The following is a 26,451-nucleotide window of genomic DNA, read 5'->3' as shown; positions in this document are numbered from 1 at the left end:
ACAGACAGATTGTATCGCATTAATGATGAAACCTCTCATCTTCAGTTCTGGAAGTGCCCTCTCTCTGTTAGGGTTTAACACTTCTTTCCCCCACCAACCTCAGTTCTGTCAGCTGAATTTTTCTGCCCTTCCCTCTGTTTTTGAAGTGGAGCCTCCAGTCACATTTACCTTGATTACTGCTTTGACAGATACTAAAACCAAGATCAATATTCCTTATTTTTCTGCCTCAGTCATTTTGCATAGTAAGTATTCAAATAACATGTAAAATCTCACTGAAGCACTTAATTCAGAACCTGAAAATGTGTGTACAAAAACATCACTACCATGATTCCGTGGAGTTCAAACTTGGTCATTTTGCTTTTTTATTAAGTCAGTCACAAGGAAAATGTACATTTTGTTCTATTCATTTCCTTTTCCCTATTCTCTTTAATTCAGTTTTATTTCCTTTGTTCTTTGTAGTTTCCCTCACCCCCACACTGATTTTCTTTCTGCAAATTCCTTCAATGATGGATACTGACATCAGTGTCCACAGCTTTAACAATTTTATTAAATCTAATATCTCTCATAAAAAGCCAGGCACACCTCAAGGAATCAGGAGCTTACTAAATGTTCACTCACCTCATTTTATGGCCAAATCCCTCTTTTCCTGTTGCTCTAACATTTATTTTATCAATTGTTATGATCTTTTGATCAAACATCATGATAAGAAATATAATTGAAGTCCCATTTTTTTCTTTCACCACCCATTTTATTTTAATAAATTTCAAACATGCAGAAAGGTTGAAATAATTGTAGAGTGAATATCTGTATACCTGCACATGTATATTCTGCTATGAACATTTTATTTTATTTGCTTTATCACCCAACTGCATTTATCCATTCTTCCCTGCATCCATCAATCCATCATAATTTTGTGATGCAATAAGGTACAGATACCAGTATACTTCATCTCTAAAGTTTCAGCATGCATATCATTAACTAGTATTCTATATTGGTTTATAATTCTTTTTTTTCTTTCAAGTGGTATGTACATCTAATGGCCTGTACAAATATTTAGCTTACCATTTGCTGAGTTTGGACAAACGTAGACACCTGTGTCACCTCAACCCCTATCAAGACAGAGAATATTACTATCAATCCAGAACATTTCCTCATGCTTCCTTCCAGCAGATCCTCACCCACCTTGCCCCTTCCCCAGGCAACCAGTATTCTAATTTTTACCACCACAGATTAGAACTTCATACGGATGGAATGATAAAGCATATGCTTTATGGGCAAGAATTCATTCAGCATAATGTTGAGATTCGTCCATGTTGTGTGCACCAGTAATTAGTTCCTTTTTACCGCTGAGTGGTATGCTGTTATATGACTGTCCCACAGTTGGTTTATCCATTCTCTTATTGATGAAATCTGAGTGTTTTTCACATGTGGGCCATGATGAATAAAGCTGCTATGAGGATTTTTGTACAAGTGTTCTCGTGAACATTGTTTTCCTTTCCCTTGGGTAAGTATTTAGGAATGTCATTGCGGGGTCATAGGGTAGGTGCATACTTAATATTATAAGCAGGGGCGCCTGGGTGGCTCAGTCAGTTAAGCGTTGGACTCTTGGTTTTTGCTCAGGTTATGATCTCAGGGTTGAGGGATCGAGTTCCCTGTCGGGTTCTGTGCTCACCAAGGAGTCTGCTTGAGATTCTCTCTCTCCCTCTTCCTCTGCCCCTCCCCCTGCTCTCTCTCTCAAATAAATAAATAAGTAAATAAATAAATAAATCTTAAAAAAAAATTATACGGGTGCCTGCTTGGCTCAGTCAGCTAGAGCATGTGACTCTTAATTTCAGGGTTATGAGTTTGAGCCCCACGTTTGGGGTAGAGATTATTTTAAAAAATAAAAATATATCAGTAAAAATTAAAATTAAAAAAGTTTCATCTAGGGATCTATTTGTAAAGTGATGCAAAATGAAACAAATCTAAGAATAATTATAAATCTAAGAAAACCAAGCATCAATGGAATAGGTTAGAGAGCCCAGAAATAAACCCACTCATATGAGGTCAATTAATCTATGACAAAGGAGGCAAGAATATACAATGGGAAAAAGAATATTAAATAAATGGTGCTGGGAAGGGGCACCTGTGTGGCTCCAAAGGTTCTTAAATTATCAGGGCTCTGGAACTCTTTTTGCTTATCTGGATTTTTTTCCCTCCAAGCCTATCCCCTTAACATTATTTCATTTATGTTAATGAGAACAATACAAAAATATAGAGAACAGTGTATCCTAATAAATGTAAAATAAAAACGTATTGGGTTGCCTAGGTGGCCTAGGTGGCTCCAGTCGGTTAAGCGTCTGCTTTGGGCTCAGGTCATGATCCCAGGGTCCTGGGATCAAGCCCCACATCGGGCTCCCTGCTTAGCAGGGAGTCTGCTTCTCCCTCTCTCTCTGCCCTTCCCCATACTTGTGCTCTCTCTCCCTCAAATAAATAAAATCTTTAAATAAATAAATAAATAATTGGTGCTGGGAAAATTGGACAGCTACGTGCAAAAGAATGAAACTAGACCACTTTCGTACACCATACACAAAAATAAACTCAAGATGGATTAAAGACCTAACTGTGAGACCTAAAACCATTAAACTCCTAGAAGAAAGAATAGACACAGCAGCCTTAGAAATATATTTATGGATCTATCTCCTCAGGCAAGAGAAACAAAAGCAAAAATAACCTATTGGGACTACACCAAAATAGAAGGTTTTTGCACAGCAAAGGAAACCATGAACAAAACAAGAAGGAAACCTAGTGAATGAGAGGATATTTGCAAATGATATATCTGATTAGGGGTTAATATCCAAAATATATAAAGCACTTGTACAACTCAACACCAAAAAAAAAAAAAAAAAAAAAAAAAAACAAAAAAACNGCAATCCAATGAAAAAAATGGGCAGAGGACTTGAATAGACATTTTTCCAAGAAAGACATAGGTGACCAACAGACACATGAAAAGATGCATAATATCACTAAATCATCAGGAAGACACAAATCAAAACGACAATGAGCTATCACCTCACACCTGTCAGAATGGCTAGTATCAAAAAGAAGAAATCACGTGTTGGTGAGGATGTGGAGAAAAAGAAACCTTCATGCACCGCTGGTGAGAATGCAAATTGATGCAGCCACTGTGGAAAACAGCATGCAGGTTCCTCAAAAAATTAAAAATAGAAATACTGTATGATCCAGTAATTCCACTAGTAGGTATTTACTCAAAGAAAACAAAAACACTAAATTGAAAAGATATAAGCACCCCATGTTTATTCCAGCTTATTTACAATAGCCAAGTTATAGAAGCAGCCCACGTGCCTATCAATAGATGAATGGATAAAGAAGTGGTACATATATTTACAATGGAATATTCTGCCATAAAAAAGTATGAGATCTTGCCATTTGCGACAACATGGATGGACCCAGACAGTATTACACTAAGTGAAATAAGTCAGAGAAAGACAAATACCATGTGATTTCACTTAAATGTGGAATCTAAAAGCCAAAACAAATGGACAAAGAAACAAACAGACCCTTAAATACAGAGAAGAAACTGGTGGTTGCTGGAGGGGTGGTGGGTGGGAGATAGGGGGATAGATAAACGGGATTAAGAGGTAAAAACTTCCAGTTGTAAAATAAATAAGTTACGGGGATGAAAAATACAGCATAGGGAATATAGCCAATGATATTGTAATAATGTATGGTGACAGATGGTGACTCCTCTTATCATGGTGAACACTGAGTAATGTATAGAACTGTCTAATCAATATGTTGTACACTTGGAACTAATATAACATTGTATGTCAATTATACTTCAATAATAAAAGAAAGAAAACCACACAATATTTTAATGTTACTTTATTCATAGTTATCTAGGGAAAAAGATAGCTAGTGCTATTGGCGATTTGATGGTAATAATAGAGTTGATATTGCATCTATGTGAAACCACCTTTTTAAAAAGTATGTCCACATTTTTTTATCTTTAAAATCAGGAGATAAACTTTAGAGTTATTTTCATCTCTAAGAGAGAATATTGCAGCTAGTGTAACTGTTGTGGCAAATTATATTCAGGATCTTGTTCTTGAAACCAAGGTGTAAGTGAAATCTTGGAGAGTTACAGTACTTTTGCATCATGCATCACTACACTGTATTACAAAAGATTGGTAACAATTCAAATAAATGGTTTCAGCCATCCAGTAGAGTACTTCCCTTTCTCTACCTCCTACTGGATATGTCACTTATGTTGTTTTATGTTTTCCTTTGTGATTTCATAACCACTGAGTTCCACAGATGGAAAGAACTTTGGAGACCTCTGGTTCTATCTCATCATTTTACAGAAGAAGAATAAAACAGAGATATTAAATATTACTCCTCAAACAATAGAACTTAAAATTTGAGGAGTTATATTAGACATAGGATCAGACATAGACCTCCTGATTGAATATCTTTTAGTTTCATGGTTTTTTCCTCATTGTCCAGGCCTGTGGATTTTCGCTTTAAGATGACACTTGCATTTACCCCTTCCTTTCTACAGCGTTTGCCAATAGGGTCTCTAATTATATCTAAACCGGATTGTCACTCAGGCTAATCTATTTCCCTCAGGTCCATCCTGCACTCTTTTGTCTCACTGTTTTTCCTAATACAGACCTTTTGACAGGCACTCTTGTGCTCCAGCAACTTCAGTGGTTGCTGTTGAATCAGGTCCAAGGATCTTCATACCCTCCTCCCACTCTGCCTCTTCGTCCTTATTTCCCGCTCTCCCCAACCTGCACCTGTTCATCAGGGTGGTCTCCCAGTTCCCTGGCAGCATGTGAATTCCTGTTGTGGTTCCCGTGTCAGTTCCTTATTCTGGTAAACCACTCCCCTCTTCTCTCCATTCAGTCATTTATATACAGCTTATAGTTCAAAATCCAGCTTAAGCTCCAACTTCTCCATGAAACATCTTCTAATTTTTCTCAGCTGCAATGATTTCTCACCCATGAATATACACTGTAGCATCCCACTTATCAATTGGTAAGCTTCCATCAGAGATAAAACCCCAAATCTCAGTGGCTTACCATCACAGAAGTATAGTCCTTCTTCAGTGATGGTAGTGTGTATATTGCCGATGGTAGCAATGGGAGGGCTGTGGCTCTTGCAGCCATTTAGTTGTCCAGGATGATGGGGACTCTGCCATCGTGGTTTTGTTTTGTTTTTAAGATTTTATTTATTTAATTGAGAGAGAGAGAGAATGAGTCAGAGCGGGGAAGGGGCAGAGAGAGAGGGAGAAGCAGGGTCCCTGCTGAGCAGGGAGCCCGACGCAGGACGCAGGGCTCGATCCAGGACCCTGAGATCACGATCTGAGCTGAAGGCAGATGCTTAACCAACTGAGCCACCCAGGTGCCTCTCTTACATCTTTAATACAAAGCCCCCAGAGTTGCTCAGGGATTGGAAATTGGAGGAAGAGTGGAGGAGGCTTATATGCTTCTTAGCTGCTTCAGTCTAGGAGGGACATGTCACAACACTTTTGCTGGTGAGAACTAGTCACAGGGCTCTCTATCGTGATGTGCCCCCTGACTGGGCATGAGGGTCCCTGGAACTACTCTTCACCATGGAAGGAAGCACAAATCTCTGGGAGGTGGCTAGCTAGCTTTGTTAACAATGTTATTCTGTACTGATTTCTAACTGCCTGGTGTCCTCGTGTTCCTGTGTGAATTTTACACTGTAACTAAAATTCCACAAATATATATGGCAAAATGAGTCTGGCATTTAGTGTAAGCTCAGTGAATGCTTGTTAAATAAGAGAATAATTTATAATTTATATAGTCTTTTTTTTTTTAGTTCTTAATTCTTAAATGAGAAACAGAAACAAAGAATAACAAATCCTTAAGGTTTCTCTCTGTCTCTTTAAAGAACACATTTGCAATGTATTCTTCACACACAGAAAGTGAAACTTAGCTGGATTATCTTCAATTTAAGAATAATAATATTGTTTTCACCTTTAAAAATATTTTTAGTTTGTGCATCTTGTTTTTCTTTTCCTAAATCTCTTCTGTTATAGAAAAATTGACACATACACAAAAATAGGGTGAATATTTATAATGAAATCCCATGTACACATTGCCTGGCTTTAATAATGACTGACTCATGACCACTTTCGTTTCATCTATATGCCCCACTCTCCTCCCACACTAACTTTTTGAAACTAAATATAAATATATTATTTCAATTGTAAATATTTCCATTTGTATTGCTAATAGACAAGGCCTAAAACCCCCCTCACAATAGTGTATCTCATTTAAGTTATCACTTAAGTTATCACTTAAATAATTCAGTTAGTAAGCACATTTCTCCTATTTTAAAAAACAATTAGTTCAAATCAAGATCCAAATACTACATTTTAGACATACCTTTTAAATATTTTAAAAATTATAGGTCTTCTGGGGCGCCTGGGTGGCACAGTGGTTAAGTGTCTACCTTCGGCTCAGGGCGTGATCCCGGCGTTATGGGATCGAGCCCCACATCAGGCTCCTCTGCTATGAGCCTGCTTCTTCCTCTCCCACTCCCCCTGCTTGTGTTCCCTCTCTCGCTGGCTATCTCTATCTCTGTCGAATAAATAAAAATAAAATCTTTAAAAATAATTATAGGTCTTCTCCCCCTTCCCCACTTTTTTCTTGGAATTTATTTGTTGAAGACGCCAAGTCATTTGCCCTATAATAATTCTCACATTCTGGACTTGGCTGATTCCATCCTTATGCTTCTTTTAAACAGTTTGGTGTGTCTCTGTCTCCAGCATCTCCTATAAACTGGAGTTAGGTCTAGAATCTCAATCAGATTCAGGTTTGATTTTTCATCATAGATATGGTTATATACCACCATCAGAGAACACATAATGTCTGGCGATCTCCCTTTTACAGGTTAACCTTTATTAGTGGGTTTAAGAGTTGTTACTCTGATCCATCCATTATAAAGTTCACTGTCATGTGGTCTGGGCCACCACTGGTGATTATTACCTGGATCCATTATTTCACTGTGTACCGCTTGTGTCTTTTTATAATAAGATCTTCTAAAGTTTTGAAATACTTTATTATTCCTTTTCATCTTATATGATTAAATACATTTAAGACATTTAAAGTCCTCCCCCCATCATAATAATGGTAATTAACATCTGTTTGACACTTACAGTGTCCACTTAAAGTATTTTCACACACACTGTTTCACAAATACTATCTGATCCTCTCAGATCACCTTAAAGGGATCTGGCTCTATGACCTTAGGCAAAGGTTCTCATCTTAGAGATGAAGAAAGTAGTAATAACAACCTCTAGGGTTGCTGTGAAAATTGAATGAGTTAAATGCATACAAAATGCTTACAACAATGCTCACCCTATTCCAGTAAGAGTGAAACAAACTTTTCTGCTGTCATGATTAATATTGTTACATTGCTACATCAAAATTTCTTTCCATTTTAATCTATTACATTGTAATTTTATTTTAACCAATATATGTAAGACTAAATGGATATAATGAATATATACATTAGAGCCTAGACATAGAGAAAACTGACAGCTATCTTCCATGGTCATAGTATGCCTGGTAGCACTGGTCTAGTCACACACAGTTATACATGAAGGGTAGAATGGCAAGGCAGGTTCTAAGTAATTTTGCACTTTTTTGTATTTTTCTTTTTTTTTATTTTGGAAAATTTTAAATGTACACAAATGTAGAGAGAATAGTACAATGAGTCCTTATGTACCCATCACTCAGCCGCAATATCCATTAACCTAAGGCTAGTCCTATTCTATCCTTTCCCTCATTCACTCCCCCTTCTGTATGACTTTGGAGCAGATTACAGAGATCATATCATGTCATCTCAATATTTGAAGCATATTTCTCTAGAGGAAAAAACACAAAATAATCAGAAGATCAATCATCACACCTAAAATTCTTTAATATAATTAAATAGGCAGTTGGAATTCAACTTCCCTGTTGTTTTATAAACATCAACTTTTTCAGTTCCTTTTTTTGAATCTAATCCCCCACATTGTGTTTATTTCTCCCTAATCTATGTTACTTTTCTCTCTATTCATATTGAAGAAGATAGATTTTTTTGATCTGTAGCTCTCCCCATAGTCTGGATTTTGCTGCTTATATGCCTGTAATATAGTTTCAAGACAGCTTTAAATACTAAAATGTTCGTGTATATGATCATCAGATTTTGCCAGATGTGGTGGTATTATTTGGGGCACTGATGGTAACAGCTAGAGGTGAGGGAAAGCCAGCATTGCTGGTGGATCCCAGCTGGCTGCGAGCTCCCTGTGTCTGGCTGAGGTGTGCTTGGCAGTAAGAGCAGCTGCTGTCAGGCTGAGAAAGCTTGTCTCCTGCCCCAGGCCTTTCCTGCTCTATAATCTAAATTGGGCCTTTTGTTATATATACAGTTTCAGAGCATCCTCTACTTTTCCTTCACAGCAAGTGTCACAATTTGTAACTGTGGTGGACTTTAAGAAAAGTCGGCAGTGCATGAATGTAACTTTGTGTATAGCTGAACTCTTTTTTTTTTTTTTTAAGATTTTATTGATTTATTTGTGAGAGAGCTCGAGCACAAGAGGGGAGAGGGGCAAAGGGGGAGGGAGAAGCCAACTCCCTGCTGAGCAGGGAGCCCTATGTTGTGCTCAGTCCCAGGACCCTGAGATCATGACTTGAGCTGAAGACATTTAACGGACTGAGCCACCAGGCACCCTGTGTAGCTAACACAAACTATGGTTTCCAGCTGGGAATGGGGCAACGCAAACCTGACAGTTCACGATAATCATTTCCACATTGGAACTTTTTCTCTTGTGACTAAGCACCAAGTTAAATTTAATTCTTTCTTCCTCTTCTCTTCTCCCTGGGGAGGACTAAGCTCCTGGGCCAGGGTCATCCCATATATATGCAGTTTTTTTACTCACTCCTCCCTTGTAACTGAGGTAGAGTCTATTTCTTCATTCTGCATTCGTCCTGATTTCATGGGTTTGTAAAAACCTTATGGTCAGTCTGCCCTCCAAACAGACAAGGAGAGGAGACTGAGAGGAGACAAGAGCAGAGCACAGATGCCAATGGGTGCTGAGAAGAAGCACCTGGCACCCTGTCCCCTGTCGGCACAAGCAAGGGAGGTAATTGCAATACCCAGATTTACTAAGATGAATCTCAAGTTTGGAATAGCACCCAGCCAGTAGGACACCTGGGTAACAAGGACTGAGTGAGCCCTGGCAGATGGGCTGAGGATAGCATTCTAGAACCCGGCAGATGCCAGAGTGGTGTGGGGAAATTACCAAGAGGTTTTAAGCCCCTGAAGGATTTGAGGGTGGTGGCAAAATGCCAAGAAGCCCAGGGAACCAGGAGAGACTGTGTGTGGACCTTGAGGCTGGAAGTTATGACAGGGACCAAGGACACCACCAATGGTTGCCAAATACCATTGTACCAAATAAGCCATACCTTGGCCGAGGCGCATATGTGACCCACCAAGGACCATGTGGACAACCACACTGCAGAAGCCCCTCCTGCCCTGATGCTGGAGGATAGGTAAGGCTTCTGGGGAAGTTGGCTAATCTTCAAGAAAAAGGGAAACAGAAGAAGGAAGACTCTGAATCAGAATGAATATTTGCTAGTTTTTAAACAGAAAGATACTGAGTTATCTTCAAGTGGTAAAACTGAGTTAATTTTCCTTCCATCAGCAGAAAGGGGACTCAAGAGCTAAGTTTGAATTCCATCAGAAAAGATAAAGGCACATTCCAGCACATCTGGGTTGTGACTATAAATTTTAAACCCACTACGCAACCCACATTTATGTGTTTATTTTCAAATGTCTATCCGCACTGTATTGTAACTTTCACGAGGGCACAGACCATTTCTTTTTTGTTCTGTATTCTTAGCACCTAACCCAGTGCTTAACCCCGACAGACACTGAAGAAGAATTTACTGAGTGAATATTGGATCCAAACACCAGACCTATTTCCGCAGTACTTAATACAGAGCAAGCTCATAATAAATGATCTTTTCCCTTTATTCCTAGAGGACTATATATTTCTTTAGGTACAGACTATCGTTCTGTTGAAATTCAATTCTGCCTTGGGCGGTTCTGAAGGTAAATCAGCTTTGTTGTTTTTATGGGAGCTATTTAAGCAACTGAAGACATAGTGTTTGTCTTCTCTGACCTTATTCTGTATCTGAAGGGTGTATTGGATACAGCCGTAGCCATGGCTGAAGATGCCAATGGTTATTCTGTGGAAGTTGCTGAACAGTCTGCAGTGATTGCCCCACCACCAACATAGTCCTGGCCCCTTGATTCCAAAAATGTCTCTCCTTCTTCCCAGCCTGGGATCCAGTCTGTTCTCATTCTCCTCTCCTTTTTCTGTGCCACCACTCATCTGCGTTTGCCCATTGACACCCCCAATCTTCACCCCCTTTCAGGGTAGAACTCCTGGCCAGACAAGGGCTATATGTCCTGGATGGCTCTCATATCAGGTAGAGTCATCTTCTTCTTTAGAAAAACCAAAGGGTGGGGGCACCTGGGTGGCTCAGTCGCTTAATCGTCTGCCTTCAGCTCAGGTCTTGATCCTGGGGTCCTGGGATGAGCTCCGTATCAGGCTCCCTGCTCAGCAGTGGAGTCTGCTGCTCCCTCTCCCTCTGCCCCTGCTCGTGTGCTCTCTCTCTCGCTCACTCTCTCTTTCAAATAAATAAAATCTTAAAAAAAAAAAAAAGGAAAAAGAAAAGAAAAACCAAGAGGGAATTTTATTAAAACATGTTAATTTTATTAAAACATGTCAAACATGTCAACTGAGTGCCTGGGTGGCTCTGTTGGTTGAGCATCCAACTCTTGGTTTCGATTCCAGTCATGGTCTCAGGGTCATAAGATCGAGCCCGGCATTGGGTTCGAGCTCAGTGGGGAGTCTGAAAAAATCAGTGGAGATTATTTCCCTCTGCCCCTTTCCTCACTCATTTACACACTCTCCCTCTCTCACTCTCTTTTTTCCTGTCTCTCTCAAATAAATAAATCTTCAAAAAAAGTCAATATGCAATTTTATATCTATATCTTTAAACCATTAATTTGTAGTCCACCTCATTTATAAAGTATTTGAGGTAAGTAAGTATATCTTAGTAAGACATTTGTTGTAAATAAATTCACTAGCCAGTAAAAAAAAATCTATGAGCTCTGATTTTGACTTGGAAAATAGGGACCCCATAGTACAGTATTTCCTGAATTTTCCTGATAAGAATTACCTTGCTTCTTGTTAAATACACGGATTTCCTCAGCTCTTCCCCTCAAGATTGATTGGACGGGCCTGATTTTTTTTTTCTTTAGGTAATTATTTTCATTTGATAACTTTAATAAAAATCGCCAATGTTAACAGGGATGGGGGAGGATGAAGACACATGAGGAATAGGGACATAAGTTCATGGGGAGAGACAAAGAAATTTCTGAGTGAAAAGGAATTTGATCCAGTACTCTTCTTTTTTAAATAGTTTTTTGTTTGTTTTTAGTGAACTCTACCCACAATGTGGGACTTGAACTCATGACCCTGTGATCAAGAGTTGTATGCTTTAGACCTGAGCCAACCAGGTAGCCCAGCACTTGTTCTTTTCCCAGTATGAATGTGATGATGTGTGAATGCTGATAATCAAAAAAACACGGGGTGTCTGGGTGGCTCAGCTGTTAAGCGTCTGCCTTTGGCTCAGGTCATGATCCCAGGGTCCTGGGATCGAGCCCCGCATCAGGCTCCCTGCTTGGCAGGAAGCCTGCTTCTCCCTCTCACACTGCCCTTGCTTGTGTTCCCTCTCTCACTGTCTCTCTCTGTCAAATAAATAAATAAATCTTAAAAAAAAAAAACTCATGGCATTATGGAAAACTGGTAATATTGCTGGTGCAAATTATACTGAACTTTGATAAAGTTAAAAGAAAAAAACTAAAAATGTTGGTCAAGCTGTGTCAAGTAGTACTAATTACAGTCTTTTCAATGATCTCCTTACTATGGTATCTTATCTTGCAGCACAATTAGGTGTAACATCAAATGTGCCCAATTAACTAAGCAGTACGTTTTATTTGATTAGAACAGTAACTCGCCTCCCTCTGAATCCCTATTTCTATCTTTATATATGCCATCTTCATAAGTATTTGTATATGAACATGCTACCCTCTCAATTTAATTTTTTTAAAGATCTATTTATTTATTTTAGAGAGAGAGTGAGCATGAGTTAGAAGAGCAGAGGGAGAGAGTCTCAAGCCGACTCTGCGCTGAGCACAGAGCCCAGCCCGTTGAGGGCTCAATCCCAGGACCCTGAGATCATGACCTGAGCTGAAACCAAGAGTCAGAGGCTTAACCAACTGCACCACCCAGGTGCCCCACCCTTTCAATTTTAAAATATTAGAAGGAACACTGCATAGATACGATCTGTTCTTTATTCTTATTTTCTGAAATTTCAGACAAACACCTTTTAGAATAGTAAGTTACCCATTTTACAGTCTGTCTCTTTTGAGAATTTTGTTAGTTTCTGCCCCATCTCCCCTTGAACAGAATTCCACACTTTAGAAGTTACTCTGCTTGATAGAGAATAACACTTACAGGAAGGGAAACCCCAAAGTTTTGTACTTTGAGATCTCTACCCTCTGAGGGTCCCATCACCCTTCATTCCCTACAGTCTCAGGCTCCCAGGGAGGGAGCTTCTTGGGAGGAGAGCTTCCGGGAAGGAGAGGTTGGCAGGTGTAAAGGGCGGGCATTATGAGATCAGGAGGGCTGGGATGGGCTGCTGCGGCTGGAAGACCTCAGATGCTAGGGATATGTGAGGGCCTCGTGGAAGCTGACAGTCTGGAGACTTCGAGCCTTATGGTCCTGTCATAGGGTCCATTGTTTAAAAAGGTGAAATTATTAGGGGCGCCTGGGTGGCACAGCGGTTAAGCATCTGCCTTCGGCTCAGGGCGTGATCCCAGCGTTATGGGATCGAGCCCCACATCAGGCTCTTCTGCTATGAGCCTGCTTTTTCCTCTCCCACTCCCCCTGCTTGTGTTCCCTCTCTCGCTGGCTGTCTCTATCTCTGTCGAATAAATAAATAAAATCTTAAAAAAAAATAAAAAAATAAAAAGGTGAAATTATTAAAACTAATAGTTCCTAAGGGACGCAATTTTTGTAGTAGGAATTTCTTCCTAACAAAACACAGCACCATGTGAAAGGCGGTTCGTAGTGCAGGTTTTCAGACCCTTGTCCTCTCCTCCCCACACAGTCTGTGGGTCCTGTTGCTATTTCTTGTCAGCAATCTGGCTTGTGGCCAGAGACAGCATATCTTCCAAGCCTGTTGCACTGAAAACTATTGTCATTCAGGAAAATTCCTGGTTGCTTAGTACTTCCCAAATGTTGGGTACTTTTAGAGGTTTGTAGCCATGCAATTGATGTCTGTTGATTTAATGTTACCATCCACTCCCCAACTCCCACCGCCCCATCTGCTTTTATGCAAATATAAGCGTGGTGTTGGCTAATCAGGTACTGATGGAATTTAGTGTGGACCCTGATCATATTATCCAGGAAGGTTGCATTTTGATTTCATAGACTCACACAGCTACGGCCCATAATTACCACACTCATCCCTTCCTCTCTTCAGATGTCCCTACAGAGTTTGGGACATCACTGAAGAATGGAAAAACGATGCCTTCACAGTTTCCCACAACACATTTTCATGAATCAAAGGAAAATGGCATTGATAGGAGAGGCGGATTGTATTAGAATTATTTGGCCCCTTAGCTGGATTTCCTTCCTGGCTGGATTTCAGTCCCTTCCTTTGTGTCTGCCTATCCATCTGTGAAGAGGGGATAATTACACCTGTTCCTCATTTGCCTCCAGAGGGATGTTACAAAGATTCATTTAAAAGGCCTATAAAGCTTTCTGAGCATGGAAAAGTATAATTATAAGAAAATATATTGTCACTGCAGTGCTCCTGACAAATATGAAGTAATTTCATTCATCAGTATAGAGATGAATATGCATTATTCACTCTCATTGCATAAAAGTTGGCTTTTTAAAAAGATTTTATTTATTTGAGAGAGAGAGAGAGAATTGAGCAGAGGGGGAGGGACTGGGGGAGAGGCTGGGGGAGAGAGGAAAGCAAGACCCCCTGCTGAGCAGAGTGTTGAGCGGGGAGTTGGATCCCAGGACCCTGGGATCATGACATGAGCCTAAGGCAAACACTTAACCAATGGAGCCACCCAGGCACCCTCACCTGGATCTTTTTAAATGTAAATTTTCCTAAAGATTTGAAAGACAGTCAAAAGTCAATTGACACGTATGCTTTAATTTTTTAAAAAAGTCGATTGACATAAACTTAAAATGTCAACTGTCAATTATGTAAGAGGCATGGCTATCACAGATACATAGGAAACACTAGTTTCTTCCAAAATATCATTTTACCTATTATTAACTTTTCATTGTCTTTCAAGGAGGTGAGCAACAGCTGTTTCCTGAAAATTGCTAAAATCATATTAACGGTGCTGAAATTGCATCAACAGCGTGGGAAACACAGTGAGGAAAAGTACAACAGATAAATATAAACCCCCACATCCAAATGAAGTGATTCCTGTTTTTTTCTGTTCCACAGCCCTCATCCCTGATCTCCCATTATGAAAATGAACAACAAACGTTTGTTAAATGCCTGCTCTGTGTGGGTATAGTGGTTCTCAAGTGTGGTTTCTTAGACGAGTGACATCAGCATCACCTAAGAGCTCGTTAGAAATTAAAATCAGAAACTTTGGGGCTGGAGCCCAGCAATCCGTGTTTTAACAAGCCCTCCAGGAGATTCCCATACATATTAAAGTTGTGTTTTAGAACTGGAATTTCACAGAGTAATAGTGAGGTGGGGCCTGGGCTGGGCTTCCTGTGGGCAGTAGGGGTAGTTGCTGACCACAAGGAGCGCAGAGTTCATCCCTCTGACTCCTCAGGGGGTGCGCCTCTGGGCCAGCTCAGGACTTGCATTTTCGGAGGAGAATCGTTTTTCTCTGGGAGTCAGATGTCATTCCAGATGAAATGCTCAAATGGGAGGTATTCCAGTTTGTGGTTAATACTGCGTGCCATGAAAACAAAACTGTTCTCTATTGCTCCCATAAAGTTCGCTTGCAGAGCTGGAGGAGGGACCTAACATGGAGGGAAAAGGCACAAGGGGGCCGGGAAAAGATTTGGTCCCTACTGTTACTGTCTCTCGTCTCTACTACCCCATCCACAACTCCTTCCCCCTTTGCCTGTTGACCTCCTTGTGGCTAGCATGCTCTCCTGTGAATTTTGGGGGAGCTGAAACAGTGAAGGTGAAATTCCAAGGGCGAGTTGAGTCTTCACTGACCAGAGCTGTGCAGTATCCAACCCTACTTCCTTCTGCTTTTTTCTGGAAAGGAATTCCTGGAGATAGAACTTGTCTTTCCCTTAAACAGGCTCTAACTCTAATGTACACTCCAATTTCAGCTGTTGGTGACACAGCTCCCAATAGGAAGGCCAGCCCATCCCTACCCTGGTCCTTGATGGAGAATGCCTGACCATGTCGGACCTTCCTGAGGCTCGTGGAGCACTCCAGTCCTCCACCCACAGTCTCAGCAGTCAGATTTAGGGACCAATCATGCTTGGAATCCGTATTCCGTTTAAGAAGGCTCCCCTTTGGAATCTTTTGATCTTTGCAACATCAAAGAGACTGGGAGAAAGCAGTCTTTAATTTTCACCTATGGCTTAAAATTAATATGTAAATATATGAAAGAGAAAGAGGAAACTGAGTGGACTTGGCCACCTAGACATCTGGGTCTTTATTTCAATATGAATTTTTTTGTGAGATGCTTATTCAGCTACATACACTGAAAAAGACTACTGACCGAAGGACAGAAGACAGAAGGGTTTATCTGGATCCCGTATAGTCCACGTGCAAGGAGATAGGATTTTTCTAACACTGAAAGAAACCTTGACTGAGGCATTTTAAAGCAAATATTAGCAACATTGCTTGAATCTTAGATTAACTAGAAGGGTTCAATGACCTCCAAAGAACTATCAGGCATTTATCCAGTGGTCTGTGGATAAACCTATAGTTTGCTTTTTGAGGGGGGTGTGGGAGTTATAAGTAAACTGCTATTTTTAAAAACTCTAATATTCCTTAATCCTCAATTCCATTTTCCTGGTTTTGTTTTTGTACAGTGTATCTTATCCTGCTATTTAGGGTATCTTTGTTAAAATTTTAGTGTTTTCTTTGCTTACCAGAGTTGCAGTTTTTCTCCTAAGTCTCTCTTGACGTAATGAACTTGGTGACAGGGATTGGAGAGTGGATATCTTTTTTGGATTATCTTATTGCTAGTATAGTTAAGAATCACAGAACTGTTTATAACTAAAAAGGATTTCAGATATCATAGTCCAACTTCTCTTATTTTACAAACAAGGAAACCAAGTCCAGAAAGTTTGAGTGACTTGCCCAAGGTCACAGAACCACCTGATGCCAGGATTGTGACAAGAATTCAGGCTTTTTTTTTTTTTTTAAGATTTTATTCCCTTACTTGAGAGAGTGAGAGAGAGAGAGCACATGATTGCACACACTCATGAATGGAGGGGAGGGGCAGAAGGAGAAGCAGACTCCCGGCTAAGGGAAGTCTGATCCTAGGACTCCGAGATCACAATCTGAGTCCAAGGCAGACGCTTAACTGACTGAGCCACTCAGGCGCTGCCCCCCTCCCTTTTTTTAAGTAAACTCTATGCCCAGTGTGGGGTTTGAACTCACAACCCCAAGACCAAAAGTCGTATGCTCAAAGGACTAAGCCAGCCAGCACCCCAAGGATTCAAGCTTCTTACCTATCAGTCCAGTACTGAGTACATCACCCTATTGCTTTGCTAGTTTGTTTTTGTTTGTTTGTTTTAATACCTGAAATTCTTTACCCTCTTGAGATTCCCTTGAGCATTTGGCCACCTGGTGTAGATATCAAGCTTTTTCTTAAACAAGGAAGATTTGATACTGTCAGAGAACACGGACATGGGGAACTGCTCCCAAGGGTGGACACAGATTAGATGGACATTTGGAAAGCTGGAGAGAAAGGTGACACATTACAGGCTTCAGGCTGCCATTAGTATTAAATGTTCTGATGGTTTCTGATTCTAGGCAAGAGAGATAGGTCTTTCTTGTTGGTTCTGATTTGTCTCCCATTCTCTCAGCAGACCCAGAGAACAGGCTTAATTAAAGTAACATATATATCATGGATTTTTGAGAATGAAGAGGGTTTAAATTAAATATATTTCAAAAACTTAAATGAACAGAAGAAGGAGCATTAATGGAATCCTCAATAAACTTAAAAAAAAAATCACCTACAAACCCATAGTCATTTTGGCTATTAACCGCTTGGATCCTCTTTTGAATGCACTGGGCTAGTTTTTATTTCTCTGAAGTAGTCTTATTTATTAGCATAGAAAGGTTCAGAAGTTTACTTTTTTTTTTTTTTGGCATAGTAAAATCTTTTTCAAAAAAGATCTTCTATGATATGGATTTTTTTTTTTAATATTTCAGGTCAAATCATGTTCCCTTTGTATATTGTGATTCACAGTAAGATAAATAAACCACCACTGAAATTTGAAAAGAAGCTACTTCAGGAAGATCTTTAAGTAGCTAATGAGTCAGTGTGTATTCATAGAACTTTGATCAATGCTTGCAGGGACTATTTTGTTCTGAGAACAAAGACACCAAAGAGATAGGGCCACTGGGAGGAAACTGGAGGGAGTGAACAGGCTGCCGCACCACACTGGAATCAGGAAATTCCCAAGCCCCAATAACCAAAGCCAAGTGCAGGGGAGAGCAGCTGGAAAAAATTCAGAATCGCAAACAGGTGAAAAATGCAGAAAATGCAGTTCTTAGCAAGGAGAAACACCTTTTATTTTAGATTACCTACAACATATTTTCAGTGTACAGTCTTGTCCAAGAAAAGAGGTTCATTTGATTCAACAGCTGAAGGACAGCCTGTCATTTCCCTCCCTCCCCCGACAACTGACTCTCACTGGAGGGACCCCAGAATCCTCTGCTTTGGAGCATTCTGTCTTACAACAAAATATTTCATTTTAATCGGATGTATTTTCCTAGGAGCATTAAAAAGCACAGACTAACCCTCCACTTTCGAGAGGGTAATTTATTTACGTAGTTTTTGTTTATTCAAGACCTGGATTGGCTGATGTGCTTCCTCCAGGAATTGCCCCTCCAAAGGCGGTGACAATAGGTCTTCTGTGGAGGGAATTACTGGGAGAGCATTCGGCTTCAGTAAAGGCAGCTTTCAGGGAAAGCGGGAGCAGAGGGCCAGGCTGCCAAGATTTTAATGAATTGCTTCAGATATTCTCTTTCATGGCTTCCACTGTGTTCAGAAATTTGAAAGAAAAAAATAAATCAACATACAAAACACATGTCAATTGGACATTAAAAATCTGCTACACACACCAATATCTCTTATGTTTCTTTTTAAAATGGCTCAGTGCCATTTAAAAATGTGTACATTTTTTAATGAAAGCTTTTCTGTAATAGGTATTATTTAATTTTTTAAATCAGTTTCCCAATGAAATAAAGTCATATGATTGCTCAGAAAAAAATAATTTTAGTAATTTTTTTTTCCTGAGGCCAGTTAATGGAAGATTCCTATTAGGGAAAAAAGTCATTTAAGAGGTGAAAAAATACAATTTTCCATCATGCTTCTGCTTTTATTTGACTGTGGCTTATTTTCAGTCACTTTGGGAGAATTTACTTCTTAAAGCACAAGGTTAATAAGTTTAGTAACTTTCTTTGGATTTTTTTAAGTGCGATCTGATTTAAAGCCTTTACATGTTCTCATAATTCAATGTTTTATTTTTTTAAAGATTTTATTTATTTATGTGTGAGAGAGAGAGAAAGAACGAGCAGGCAGGAGGCGCAGAGAGCAAGGGAGAAGTAGCTCCTCACTGAGCAGGGAGCCCTACAAAGGGCTGGATCACAGGATCCTGGGATCATGACCTGAGCGGAAGGCACACACTTAACTGACTCAACCACCCAGGCGCCCCTAATAATTCAATGTTTTAAATCCAACCCACCCATGTCACTATTTAAAATTTGCTCTTAACACAGAGATAATAGTTCTTTCTATGGGGGGAAAATACTTTATGAGGCTTCTGAAACACCAGTCATTCTGAAAATATTTTTGTTTTTAAAAATATTTTCATCTCAAAACAATCATAAACTTACAGAAATGTGGGAGTATCATATAAATAACTTTTTTCCTGAACATTTGATAGTAACTGCTGACCTGGTGTCTCATTATTTCTCAAAACTTTAGTATGTGTTTTCTATAAATGAGAACATTCTCCTACATAAGCTCAGTACAATAATCAAAATCAGGAAATTAACCTAGAAACGTCACTACCACCTAATCCCCAGGCCCGTTCAAGTTTATTCAGTGGACCCAATAATACAGCAAAAGTATCCAGGTCATGAGCATGCGGAGAGTTTAGCTGTCATGCTTTTTTTAGTCCGAAAAATGGCTTTCATGACCTTGACACTTTCAAAGATAACAGTCCAGTTCTTTTGTAGAATATTCTTCACTTGGGTTTGTCTGATGTTTCCTCATGATTAGGTTAAGGTTATCTTTTTTTAGAAGTGATTGTATCCTATAATTTCCATTTGTCCCATTACTGATGTTGTTTCCTTTGATCCCTTGATTTAGTTGCTATATGCCAGGCTTAATGAGGATTTTGTGGGGTAGTACTTGGAAATTATCTAGATAGCCTAGTCCACATCAAGCTTTATCTCTCTCTCTCTAAATATATGTATGTGTATATATACATATATATATAATGTGTGTTTCTGCATGTATTATTACGGTTTTCTGTTTTATTTAACAGGTTTGTTAAATTAATTAAACGAGGAGGCCATTAGACTGAAATGGCTCTAATGTCATGGTGGCCTATGTAAGCAAACCAAAATCTAAGCCTATAAATGCCTCAGAGTTTTGAAATCCAAACCTAAGGACAACCAATCACAGTCAATCAAGCTTTAAGCCGTAGCCAATCAATAATTTCCTTACTTTGCTTCCACCTTTTCTCTATAAAAATTTTTCTCCAGCAGAGCACTTCTGACCATTTCCAGTTTGGTGCTGCCTGGTTTAGAATGAATTTTCATTCAAATAAACTGTGAAATTTTCATATACCTCACTTATTTTTTAGCAGTTCATAATCCTCCATTGTAACTGTTTATTTTGATAACCAGATTATCCCAGGCTTGGCCATTTGGGAACCTTTCACACTGCCTTCTGTGTCCTGACATGTCTTCCTCCTACCTGGATAATGTTCTTCTTTCTGGCTGACGCTCCCAGGCTTTCAGTAGACTGAACTAGGGAATATATATGTCTGTCTGTCTGTCTATCTATCATCATCTGTCTATCTAATGGAAGCAATAAGTTTACACTAGTACCTCCAATTCCAATCCAACACTACAGACTTTATAGCTTAGTTTTGCTTTTTTTTCTCTTTTCTTGTGACACCCTTGCCTGACAGTAAGAAACATGATTTACATTATTCTTAATATATTTACTTAACTGATCAATCCTCCTGTAAGTAGCCAAACTATCATCTCAACTGCCATTCCCACCTTGTGGAGATGCCCTCCCAAGCCACTTGAAATCGGACACCCCATGTTGGACACCTCCCACCCCTCTCCCACCCACATGGATGGACGCAGTGTTTGTATTGGACTGGATTCTGATACCTCACATTGGGTGACTCCTCCCACCCCACAAACACCCTCTTCACCATGCTTGGGCTCTGAAACCCAAATTTTGGCCAACACCTTGCCCTCAACCCCACCTGTGCAGATGCTTACCTTTCTTTGCCGCATCTGATGGTTTTAGGATGTAATTGTTTAGGAACAGAAGGGGAAAGCAAACAACAGGGCCAGGACAGGACAGGGGAGAGGAGATATAGGGGAAAAGGGGCAAAAAAGAGGAAGGAAAATAAGGAAGAGGGAAAGAGCAACATTTGTGTTTAAATCACAAGAAAGCAGATAATTTGTTAATATGTTATGGTTTTTTGTTAATATGCTACGGTTTAAATACAAAGAGAAGAATCTAAGAAGCCACTTAGAAATGGAGTCTTTTTGACTGACAGAATATAACAAAAAAATTTCCCCCAGTCATTACAAGTAATAACAAAATCCATGTATTACAGATGGCAAACCAACTTTCACGTGATTATATATTTTGTGGATGATCTTTTCTTATTTTGTATATCCATTGTTCTTCCTATTTGAGATCCAGTAATCCCACACAGTTAATAATATTTACTCCTTAGTAAACTTTCATAGGAACTTCATGAAGCAAATGTTTACTTCGCTGCCAAAAATGTTTAGCACACTTTCTGACTATTTCACCCCAATACTTCCCTATCCCATGATTAATTCAGGTATAATTCCTTTCAGATGGATTCAGACTGTTGTCTAGTCCATCTTGTTAAATAGCAGTCCTTTATTTCCCTCCAACTCATAAGGCTATTGTTCTTTAGAACATTGCCTTAAAAGATTTATGTCAGTTTTCTTTTCAACAAGTTACAGGGAGAGTGATCTCATACTAACATTGCAAATAAGTAAGCAGATTCAAACAGTTTTTCTATCAATCACTGCTAAACACAGTGTCAGGTCTCTATGAAAACATATAAAAACAACCTATGATATGCCTTAGCATTCAGCCATCTCCACAACTACATGGGGCAAAAATTGGCACAAATTGTCAGGAACATGGTCCCTTAAAGCTCGAACAACAATTTTATTATCAAAATCGGAGTGAAGGTAAATAAATATATATTTTTTAATTAAAACTATTTCCAAAATCAAAAAATAAAGTTTAAAAAAAACATTTCATGGTGTGCCTGGGTGGTTCATTCATTAAGCGTCTGCCTTCGGCTCAGGGCGTGATCCCAGCATTCTGGGATCGAACCCCGCATAGGGCTCCTCTGCTGGGAGCCTGCTTCTTCCTCTCCCACTCCCCCTGCTTGTGTTCCCTATCTCGCTGGCTGTCTCTCTCTCTCTGTTAAATAGATAAAATCTTTAAATAAATAAATAAATAAAAATAAAAAATTCCATATAGTTACATTTCCCAAAAATAACTATTGTTAACAGTTGAGACAGTCTTTAGAATTCCATTTGTAACTGGTAAGAAATGGGACTATATCTTCTATTTTTAAACGTATCTAAGTAGGATTCCTTTCTTAGATGAAGAAAGTATGTAGGATGTTAATGTGCTTCATTTTCATTTTTAGGACAGAATTTAAAAATACTAAAAAATAACTATAAAAACATCCTTATCATAACAGAACTTGGAATTGGTGACTTAGGGACATATGGATTATCTACCTTGAACATCTTGTATGTTTTAAAAAATTCTCTAGAAAGATGTCATGTTTTTCCATCTCCAATTGTGTAGCTCATACTATTACTGGAGTCACATTAAGTAAAAACACTGAAAAGTGTGAACAGAGGTAAAGAAGATCTTGACTCCGGAAGCCCATTTATTTTCTTAGGATCCCTGTGTTGTGAGGTGAACAGAGTGGGTTATTTCAGAGGACTCCTGTACTCCTGCCTCTTGGAGTGAAGCTTCTGCTCTGCTCTGAACCAAAACAGGCTTAAAACTCAATAACTCATCACCAACAAACAGGAAAATAAAGAAAACAACTCTTTTTAAAAGCCTATGGGAAGGCAACCCTCTTGGGTCCCCTCCCTCCTTAGGAGTTTTGTACTATCACTTTGCTATCGCTCAATAAACCTTGTTTTGCTGCCCACCAAAAGAAAAAAATTTTTAATTAATTGAAATAAAGCATATGGTAGCTAGAACTGCACTTCTCAAGCTTTAATGTGCACATGAATCATCCAGGGATGATGTTAAAATGCAGACTCTGATTCACTGCCTTGCTTTACCTCTTGCTTGCCTTGTGCTTCCATTTCTCCTATAAACTTTCAGCACTGTAATTTTTGCCAGTCTCTGCTTTCTAGAAGTCCTCGGCTACCAGCCTTTTCCTTTTTTTCTAAAATGTCCTCCCCTCAGTTCCTGATTTTCTGTGGTCTTCTGCTAGAACTGGTAGCCGATGGCCTGGTTCTTCCTTACGGAATCCGTATTAGACTTCTCTCCAGACTCTGGGGTATCTGGCGTGTCTCCACAGCTAACCCATCCCAGCCTACCCCCACCCGGCCCTCTTTGGGGGTGGAAGTCAGGTAGGAATACACAGGTGGGAAGGTCCTTGCAATAACTAGCAGAGCTTTGCTGTTTGTGGTGTCCTCTATGGACCAACAGTGGCAGCATCCTCCGGGAGCTTGTTACCGTGTAGACTCCAGGCTGTTGAATTAGAATCTACAGTTTAACAAGATCCTCAGGTGATGTGTATGCTTATTAAAGTTTCAGAATCCTTGATTTGGGGTGCTGTTAGCAGAAGTAACTGAAAATCCAATTCAAACAGGCTTACATAGTAAAGGGAATCTGTTGGCTCAGGAAATTGAAAAGTGTGCTGATAGAATGACTTTCAAATGTGCTGGGATCCAGAGGTTCTTAAGTTATCAAGGCTCTGGTACTCTTATAGAACAGTGTATCCTAATAAATGTTAAAATAAAAACTTGTTGGGGCACCCGGATGGCTCAGTCAGAAGTGTCTGCCTTCAGGTCAGGTCATGATCTCAGGGTTCTGGGATTGAGTCCTGCATCGGGGTCTCTGCTCAGCGGGAAGCCTACTTCTCCCTCTCTCTCTGCCTGCCGCCCTCCCTGCTTGTGCTCTCTCTCCCTCTGTCAAATAAATAAATAAAATCTTCAAAAAAATAAATTAATTAAAAATAAATAAAAACTTGTTATGATTATAGTACTCTTTGGTGGAAGCTACCAAAATTTTGAAATGATTGTCCTTTAAAATTGAGTCTCTTGGCTGCACGTAAAATAAAAGCCTGACTCATTCTTGTTAAACCGTAGGAAGTCTGTTATCTTTAGTATCAACAAGGCCAAACGTAGGGCTGGTGCGGAGAATAACAGGGCAGGGCTCCCTTTTTAGGCAGTTCTCAGGGCTCTGCCCAGCTCCTTCTGTGGACTCCATCCTCAAACTGGAGTGAAGTCCCAGGAATCTTGTCCAGGCCTTCAAATATATAAAGGCTGAAACAGATCTTCTTTTCCCATGTTTCCTTTTTTGAGGAATAGATAAATCTTTCCCAGAAATAACACAGCTGAAGCTTCCTTAAAGCCCATTGTCTAGCATTAGTTTTCAAGCCCATGACAGAGACCTCGAGTTACTTCTGAATATCCATTCTCTCCGCTTTCTTTAGTAATATTGTTCTGGTTTTAACCTGACATATGGCTAGCCAGCTAAAAGACCATATTTTCTTGCTTCCCTGGCATCTATATTCGGCCATATGACTAAGTTCTAGTCAGTTAAACATAAGTAAAAAATGTTATTTAGAAATTCTGGGAAGTATCCTTAAAAGGGAGGCAGCATCCCCTCTTACTGCTCTTCCATTCTGATTTCTGGAAAGCAAACAGAATGGTTGAAGCTTTCACGGTCATCTTGGATCCTGAGAATAAGGATATACTCAAAGAGCTGGTGAAGCAAAAAGCTGGAAGAAGCCCGGGTCCCTGATGACTTTAGGGACTTGCCATTACAGGTAATGGACTGCCCACTTCCGTTATGTAGGAAAAGAAAAACTTGTGTGTGTAATTCGTCTTTATTTTTTTTATTTTTTTTTAAAGATTTTATTTATTTATTTGACAGTGATAGAGACAGCCAGCGAGAGAGGGAACACAAGCAGGCGGAGTGGGAGAGGAAGAAGCAGGCTCATAGCGGAGGAGCCTGACGTGGGGCTTGATCCCACAACGCCGGGATCACGCCCTGAGCTGAAGGCAGCCGCCTAACCACTGTGCCACCCAGGCGCCCTGTGTAATTCGTCTTTAATTTGTGTTTTCATTAACCTCTGGGGAACTTAATTCTGATGGATGCACGTGCCCGTTCCTAAATCAATCATTGGCCAGAGGATTAAGCATCCAACTCTTGGTTTCGGCTCAGGTCGTGAGCTCCAGGCCGTGGGATCAAGCCCCACGTCGGGCTCTGCGCTCAGTGTAGAGTCTGCTTCAGATTCTCTCTCCCTCTCCCTCCTACTCTCTCTCACTCAAATAAATAAATAAAATCTTTTTAAAAAATAAAATAAAAATAAATTACAATAGGGAGGGAGCCTTCTGAATATTTACCTATGAAGCCACCTTATTGTAAGTGCTGTAACATCTTACTTACAAAACTTAAATGATTATTTCCTGCGAAGTGCAGAGGAACCTTACTTCCATTTAGATTCTAATGCATATTCTGGTAACTGCTATTAATTTTCATGAAAAAAATTCTCAGCTGTGCTCTCAAAGGATTAGCCTCCAAAATGCAAGGTTTGGTTTTCAGTTGGTATACTTTTACTTAATTTCAACACATATGAGTCTGTTAATGAAAACATTCTTTTAGGGATGCCTGGGTGGCTCAGTCAGTTAAGTATCTGCCTTCAGCTCAGGTTGTGATCGTAGAACCTGGGATCGAGGGCCTCATTGGGCTCCTTGCTCAGCAGGGAGCCTGCTTCTCCCTCTACCTGCTTCTATCTCTGCCTGCTGCTGTCTCTCTCTCTCAAGTAAAATAAATACAATCTTTAATACAAAACAACAACAAAAATTAAACATTCTTTTAGCATGTTTACTATTCCACTGAATTTGAATTTTAAACCTAGTATCTTTAGTCCTTTCCTTCGATACCTGGCAGTTTTAGACTTGGATTTGATTTATTGAATAGACCATTTTCTTGCTAACTGTAATGTAGCCAGACCTATCTCCTCGCTGTACTGCCAACGTACATACACTGACCCACCTCAGGGTCTTTGCACTAGCTCTTCTCTTTGCCCAGAATGATCTGGGTTTTCCTTCAAAACCCTCTAGCAAGCTCTGGTCTTGGCTGGGAGAGTGGAGTAGAACTTTTCATTTTAACATCTCTCTTCAAGAAACTATTTTCATTTACAAGTGATTCACAACCCACATTTCTAATTCCTTTAGTTTCCTTCAACTCTAAAACTCAAGATGAAATTACAAAGGGTCTAAGCTCTCATGAGGAGACCATATGATCTAAGCTCTGTGATTTCTCACTATGGTCCTAGAATTTCACCCCAGTCAGGGTGTGGTGTTTGGGTAAGTAGAAGTGCTCAGGCTGTAAGGTAGGAGTACTCTAATTCAGTTCACTAGACATAATTAACATAAGGACCCGTAGCAGAAGACTTGTTCTGAGCCCAACTTTGTGCTTAACTAACTTTGCTGCTTTAGACCACTCATTTCACCTTTTTGAGCATCAGTTCCATCATCTATAAAACAAAGGCCTCGATTACAAGACCTTTAAGTCTCCAGTTCTGTGCTGTGCTCCGATTTTAAG

Source organism: Ailuropoda melanoleuca, chromosome 1 (assembly GCF_002007445.2).
Source record: "Ailuropoda melanoleuca isolate Jingjing chromosome 1, ASM200744v2, whole genome shotgun sequence".
In the NCBI taxonomy this organism is placed as follows: Eukaryota; Metazoa; Chordata; class Mammalia; order Carnivora; family Ursidae; genus Ailuropoda; species Ailuropoda melanoleuca.
The sequence above is the reverse complement of the archived record's forward strand: the minus strand, read 5'-3'. Positions refer to the sequence as shown.